Here is a 7371-nt window from a genome sequence, read left to right as displayed (position 1 = left end):
CTGGAGGCAAGAACTGGGAGCGCTGCTGAGGGGCACACAACCCAGGACGCTGCAGTTTATAGCAGCACGGACAGAAATGGAGACAGTGTGGCCTGGAGAGCTCACTGAAGAACAAACGGAGATCTCTCTGCTCTGAGGCAGAAGGTTGGAAACGGTCTCTTCTGCTCTCTCAGAAGAGAGGGGGAAAGCCAGAAAGCCACAAGGGAAAGCCACCAGAGAACAAAAGCTCCCCCCCCCAAAAAATGTGCCCATTCCCTGCCACAGGAGGCAGGGCAACTCTGCCCAAACAGGGTTGCCTGAGTAACAGCGTGGCAAGCCCCTCCCACAGAAGACAGGCTGGGAAAACAAGAGGCCAGCAACCCTAAGGTCCCTAGAAAACAGGTGCATCTTGCTTGGGTTCTGTTCAATAGTTTGGACTCTATACATTCCCTCAACCCCCCATCAACAGAATGACTAGGAGGAGGAACCCCCAAAATAGAAAAGACTCAGATTATGACTTATGCTGCAGATTTACAAATGGATGCAGATATAACCAAGATGTCGGAGATGGAATTCAGGCTAGCAATTGTGAAGACAATAGCTAGAATGGAGAAGTCAACTAATGGCAACATAGAGTCTCTAAAGGCAGAAATGAAAGCTGAATTGGCAGAACTTAATGCTATCAATGAGATCCAATCTAATTTAGATAATCTAACGGCTAGGGTAAGTGAGGCAGAAGAACGAATCAGTGACCTGGAAGACAATATAATAGATAAAAAGGGAAAAGAGGAGGCCAGGGAAAAACAACTCAGAATCCATGAAAATAGAATCAGAGAAATGTGACACCATGAAGCATTCCAATGTCAGAATTACTGGAATCCCGGAGGGAGTGGAGAGAGAGGACTAGAAGATGTATTTGAGCAAATCGTAGCTGAGAACTTCCCTAATCTGGGGAATGAAACAAACATTCGAGTCCTAGAGGCAGAGAGGACCCCTCCCAAGATCAAGGAAAACAGGCCAACACCCCAGCATGTAATAGTAAAACTTGCAAATCTTAGAACCAAGGAAACCATCTTAAGGGCAGTTAGGGGGAAGGGATTCCTTACATACAGAGGGAGGAACATCAGAATAACGTCAGACCTATCCACAGAGACCTGGCAAGCCAGAAAGGCCTGGCAAGACATATTCAGGGTACTAAATGAGAAGAACATGCAGCCAAGAATACTTTATCCAGCAAGGCTGTCATTTAGAATGGATGGAGAGATGCAGAACTTCCAAGACGAGCAGAAACTGAAAGAATATGTGACCACTAAGCCGGCCCTGCAAGAATTATTAAGGGGGGGGGGGCGCTCTATAAAAAGAGAAAGACCCCAAGAGTGATCTACAACAGAAATTTACAGGGACAATCTATAAAAACAACATCTTCACAGGCAACATGATGACAATTAATACATATCTTTCAATAATCACTCTCAACGTGAATGGCCTAAATGTTCCCATAAAACAGCACAGGGTTGCAGACTGGATAAAAAGACAGGACCCATCCATATGCTGTCTACAAGAGACTCATTTGGAACCTAACGATACATCCAGACTGAAAGTGAAGGGATGGAGATCCATCTTCCATGCCAGTGGACCTCAAAAGAAAGCTGGGGAAGCAATTCTTATATCAGACAAATTAGATTTTAAACTAAAGACTGTAGTTAGAGACACAGAAGGACACTATATCATTCTTAAAGGGTCTATCCAACAGGAAGATCTAACAATGGTAAATATCTATACCCCCAACATGGGAGCAGCCATCTACATAAGCCAACTGCTAACCAAAATAGAGTCATTGATAACAATATGTTAATTGTAGGAGACCTCAATACTCTACTCTCAGCAATAGACAGATCATCTAAGTAGAAAATCAAGAAACAAGAGCTTTGAATGACACACTGGAGCAGATGGACCTCATAGATATATACAGAACATTCCACCCTAAAACAACAGAATGCTCATTCTTCTTGAGCACACACAGAACTTTCTCCAGAATAGACCACATACTGGGTCACAAATCAGGTCTCAACCGATACCAAAAGATTGAGATTATTCCCTGCATATTCTCAGACCATAATGCTTTAAAACTGGAACTCAATCACAAGAAAAAATTTGGCAGAAATTCAAACACTTGGAAGCTAAAGACCACTCTGCTCAAGAATGTTTGGGTCATGTAGGGATCCGAAGGCGTACGTGCATCCCAATGTTTATAGCAGCAAAGTCCACAATTGCCAAACTATGGAAAGAGCCAAGATGTCCATCAACAGATGAATGGATAAAGAAGATGTGGGATTTATATACAATGGAATATATGCAGCCATCAAAAGGAATGAAATCTTGCCATTTGCAACGATGTGGATGGAACTGGAGGGTATTATGCTGAGTGAAATAAGTCAATCAGAGAAAGACATGTATCATATCATCTCACTGATATGAGGAATTCTTAATCTCGGGAAACAAACTGAGGGTTGCTGGAGTGGTGGGGGGTGGGAGGGATGGGGTGGCTGGGTGATAGACATTGGGGAGGGTATGTGTTATGGTGAGTGCTGTGAATTGTGTAAGACTGTTGAATCACAGACCTGTACCTCTGAAACAAATCATACATTATATGTTAATAAAAAAAGAAGATAGTAGGAAGGGAAAAATGAAGGGGGGGAAATCGGAGGGGGAGGCAAACCATGAGAGACTATGGACTCTGAGAAACAAATCGAGGGTTCTAGAGGGGAGGGGCATGGGGGGATGGGTTAGCCTGGTGATGGGTATTAAAGAGGGCACGTATTGAATGGAGCACTGGGTGTTACACGCAAACAATGAATCATGGAACACTACATCAAAAACTAATGATGTAATGTAAGGTGATTAACATAGCATAATAAAAAAAAGAATGTTTGGGCAACCAGGAAATCAAAGAAGAACTTAAACAATTCATGGAAACCAATAGGAACGAAAACACAGGGGCGCCTGGGTGGCTCAGTTGTTTGGGTGGTTGCCTTCAGCTCAGGGTCCTGGGATCGAGCCCCGCATCGGGCTTCCTGCTCAGTGGGAGGCCTGCTTCTCCCCCTCCCTCTGCTTCTCCCCCTGCTCATATTGTCTATCTCTGTGTCTTGAATGAATACATAAAAAAATCCTTTAAAAAAAAAAAGAATGAAAGCACATCAGTCCAAAACCTATGGGATACTGCAAAGGTGGTCTTAGGGGGAAATACATAGCCATCCAAGCCTCACTCAAAAAAACCCGAAAATCCTGAATTCACCAACTCTACACCTTAAGGAACTAGAGAAAAAGCAACAAACGATGCCTAAGCCACGCATTAGAAGAGAAATAAGATTAAAGCAGAGATCAATGAATTAGAAACCAGAAACACAGTAGATCAGATCAACGAAACTAGAAGTTGGTTCTTTGAAAGAATTAATAAGATCGATAAACCACTGGCCAGACTTATCCAAAAGAAAAGAGAAAGGACCCAAATTAATAAGATAAGAGATCACAACTAACACCAAGGACATAGAAACAATTAGAAATTATCAACAACCATATGCCAATAAACTGAGCAATCTGGATGAAATGGAGGTCTTCCTGGAACCCTATAAACTGCCAGGACTGAAACAGGAAGAAATTGACAACCTGAATAGGCCAATAACCAGTAACAAGATTGAAGCAGTGATCAAAAACCTCCCAGAAAAACAAGAGTCCAGGGCCTGATGGATTCCCTGGGAAATTCTACCAAACATTCAAAGAAGAAATAATACTTATTCTCCTCAAGCAGTTTCAAAAAATAGAAACAGAAGGAAAGCTTCCAGACTATGAGGCCAGCATTACCTTGATCCCCAAACCAGGCAAAGACCCCATCAAAAAGGAGAGTTTCAGACTGATATCCCTGATGAATATATCCAAAATCCTCAACAAAATCCTAGCTAATAGGATCCAACAATACATTAAAAGGATCAGCCACCACGACCAAGTGGGATTCATCCCCAGGATGCAAGGGTGATTCAACATTTGAAAATCAATCAATGTGATAGAACACATTAATAAGAGGAGAGAGAAGAGCCATATGGTCCTCTCAAATGATGCAGAGAAAGCATTTGACAAAATACAGCATCCTTTCCTGATTAAAACTCTTCAGAGTATAGGGATAGAGGGAACATTCCTCAAGTTCATAAAATCCATCTATGAAAAACTCACAGCGAATATCATCCCCAATGGGGAAAAGCTGAGAGCCTTTCCCTTAAGATCAGGAACACGTCAAGGATGCCCACTCTCACCACTGTTATTCAACATAGTACTAGAAGTCCCAGCAACAGCAATCAGACAACAAAAAAATAAAATGTATTCAAACTGGCAAAGAAGTCGTCAAACTCTCTTTTCGCAGATGACATGATACTTTATATGGAAGACCCAAAAGACTCCACCCCCAAATTACTAGAACTCATAGAGCAATTCAGTAATGTGGCAGAATACAAAATCAATGCACAGAAACCAGTGGCTAACAATGCCACTGTAGAAAGAGAAATTAGAGGAATGATTCCATTTACAGTAGCACCAAAAACCATAAGATACCTCAGAATAAACCTAACCAAAGAGGTAAAGGATCTATACTCCAGGAACTACACAACACTCATGAAAGAAATTGAAGATGACACAAAAAGATGGAAAAACATTCCATGCTCATGGATCGGAAGAATGAACATTGTTAAAATGTCTATGCTACCCAGAGCAATCTATTACCTTCAATGCCATCCCGATCAAAATTCCAATGACATTTTCCAAAGTGCTGGAACAAACAATCCTAAAATTTGTATGGAATCAGAAAAGACCCCGAATCGCCAAGGAAATATTGAAAAAGAAAAACAAAGCTGGGGCATCACGTTGCCCGATTTCAAGCTGTATTACGAAGCAGTAATCACTAAGACAGCATGGTACTGGCACAAAAACAGACATATAGACCAATGGAACAGAATAGAGAGCCCAGATATGGACCCTCAACTCTATGGTCAAATAATCTTCGACAAAGCAGGAAAAAGTATGCAATGGAAAAAAGTCTCTTCAATAAATGGTGCTGGGAAAATTGGACAGCCACATGCAGAAGAATGAAACTCAACCATTCTCTAACACCATATACAAAGCTAAACTCTAAATGGATGAAAGACCTCAATGTGAGACAGGAATCCATCAAAATCCTAGAGGAGAACATAGGCAGTAACCTCTTTGACATCGGCCACAGCAACTTCTTTCCAGATACATCTCCAAAGGCTAGTGAAACAAAAGCAAAAATGAACTTTTGGGACTTCATCAAGATAAAAACCTTCTGCACAGCAAAGGAAACAGTCCACAAAACAAAGAGGCAACCCACAGAATGGGAGAAGATATTTGCAAATGACACTACAGATAAAGGGCTGGTATCCAAGATCTATAAAGAACTTCTCCAACTCAACACCCAAAAAACAAATAATCAAGTCAAAAAATGGGCAGAAGACATGAACAGACACTTCTCCAAAGAAGACATACAAATGGCTAACAGACACATGAAAAATGTTCATCATCATTAGCCATCAGGGAAACTCAAATCAAAACCACATTGAGACACCACTCATCAGGACTCATCAGAAAATTTCCATTAGATCCCAGGGAAATAATTCTATACCCCAACCGGAGGAGCTAAAATGGTAAGGGCTGACATCCAGTGTTGTCACCGATGAGCTTGAATAACCTTGCCTTCCCTATAGGAGTGTGAAAAGATACGGCCACTATGTACAGCTGCGTGGCAGCAAATCCTAGAGCTACACGTGCACAGATCCTGCAATTCCCCTCCCAGGCACATGTCCAAAAGACTTGAACAAGAATGTTTACAGCAACTCTAACTGATGATAGTCAAACACTTGGAAGAAGTGTCCACCAATGTGGAAATGTGCTACATCCATACAATGGCATTCTATACAGAAATATAAAAGCAAAACAACACACGCAACAGCATGAGTCAACCTCACAATTACTATGTTGAGCAGAAGAGTCCCGATCACAACAGGTACACACTGCATAATATCTTTATATGAAACTCAAATTAACCCACCATGATAGAATTTAGAATAGTGATTAGTGCTGGGGGAGCCTGGGAGGGGCACTTGGAGGCATTCTAGAGCACTGGAAATATTCAGGGTCAAACAGGAGAGGGTGCAATGCAATATATATAAAAGGCATTAAGCTGCTATCAGGACAAGTCTGAATCAAAAGTGAACAAGGACCCCTTTTACGAAGATGGTGCCAAAGGCTAAGAAGGAAGCCCCTGCCCCTCCCAAAGCCGAAGCCAAAGCCAAAGCCAAAGCCAAGGCTTTGAAGGCCAAGAAAGCAGTGCTGAAAGGTGTCCAGTCACAAAAAAAAAAAAAAAAAAAAAAAAAAAAGATCCGCACATCACCTACATTCCAATGACCCAAGACACTGCGTCTCTGAAGGCAGCCCAAATATCCTCGAAAGAGCACCCCCAGGAGAAACAAGCTTGATCACTAGGTCATCATCAAGGTCCCTCTGACTACTGAGTCAGCCATGAAGAAAATAGAAGACAACACATTTGTGTTCATTGTGGATGTCAAGGTCAACAAGCACCAGATCAAACAGGCTATGAAGAAGCTCTGTGACATTGGCGTGGCCAAGATGAACACCTTGATCAGGCCTGATGGAGAGAAGGCCTATGTTTGACTGGCTCCTGACTATGATGGTTTGGATGTTGCCAACAAAATTGGGATCATCTAAACTGAGTCCAGCTGGCTAAATCTAAATTTTTTCACCATAAAAAAATATTAACAAGGAACTGAAAGGTCCTTCAACAGATGAATGGATAAAGATGACGTGTTGTGATGAGCACTGGGTGTTAGAGGCAACTAATTAATCATTGAACAGTACATCAAAAACTAATGGTGTACTATATGTTGGCTAATTGAATTTAAATTTTTAAAAAGTTAACATTAATTTTTACTCGTGTAAAAGGGGGAAAGGATTTTCCTCATTTTTAGATTTCCGTCTTATTGAGGTATAATTGACAAAACTGTAAGATATTTAAATTGTATATTGTGGTGATTTGATAAATGAGCAGAGAGCCCAATGAAGGGTTCCCCCCATCGAGTGAATTAACACCTCCATCACCTCACTTACTATATATACATGTGAAAACATTCAAGTTCTACTCAAATTTCAGTTATATAATACTGTGTTATCAAGTACAATCACCGTGTTTTACATTAGATCCTCAGATCTTATCTTATAGCTAAAAGTTGTACCTTTTTACCAATCTCTCCCTATCTCCCCCATCTTCCAATCCCCTGCCGCACGGATTTGCCTGGAAGAACTTTTGCTAAG

At 41.4% G+C, this 7371-nt stretch overlaps 1 pseudogene; it reads left to right on the top strand.

Moving 5' to 3' along the window:
• The first annotated feature begins 6276 nt into the window (after positions 1–6276).
• Positions 6277–6768, top strand: LOC110573597 (annotated as a pseudogene).
• Positions 6769–7371: the final 603 nt, after the last annotated feature.

This window comes from Neomonachus schauinslandi, chromosome 16 (assembly GCF_002201575.2).
Source record: "Neomonachus schauinslandi chromosome 16, ASM220157v2, whole genome shotgun sequence".
NCBI lineage: Eukaryota > Metazoa > Chordata > Mammalia > Carnivora > Phocidae > Neomonachus > Neomonachus schauinslandi.
Note: the sequence above shows the minus strand (reverse complement) of the source record. Positions and strands in the feature narration are given on the sequence as shown.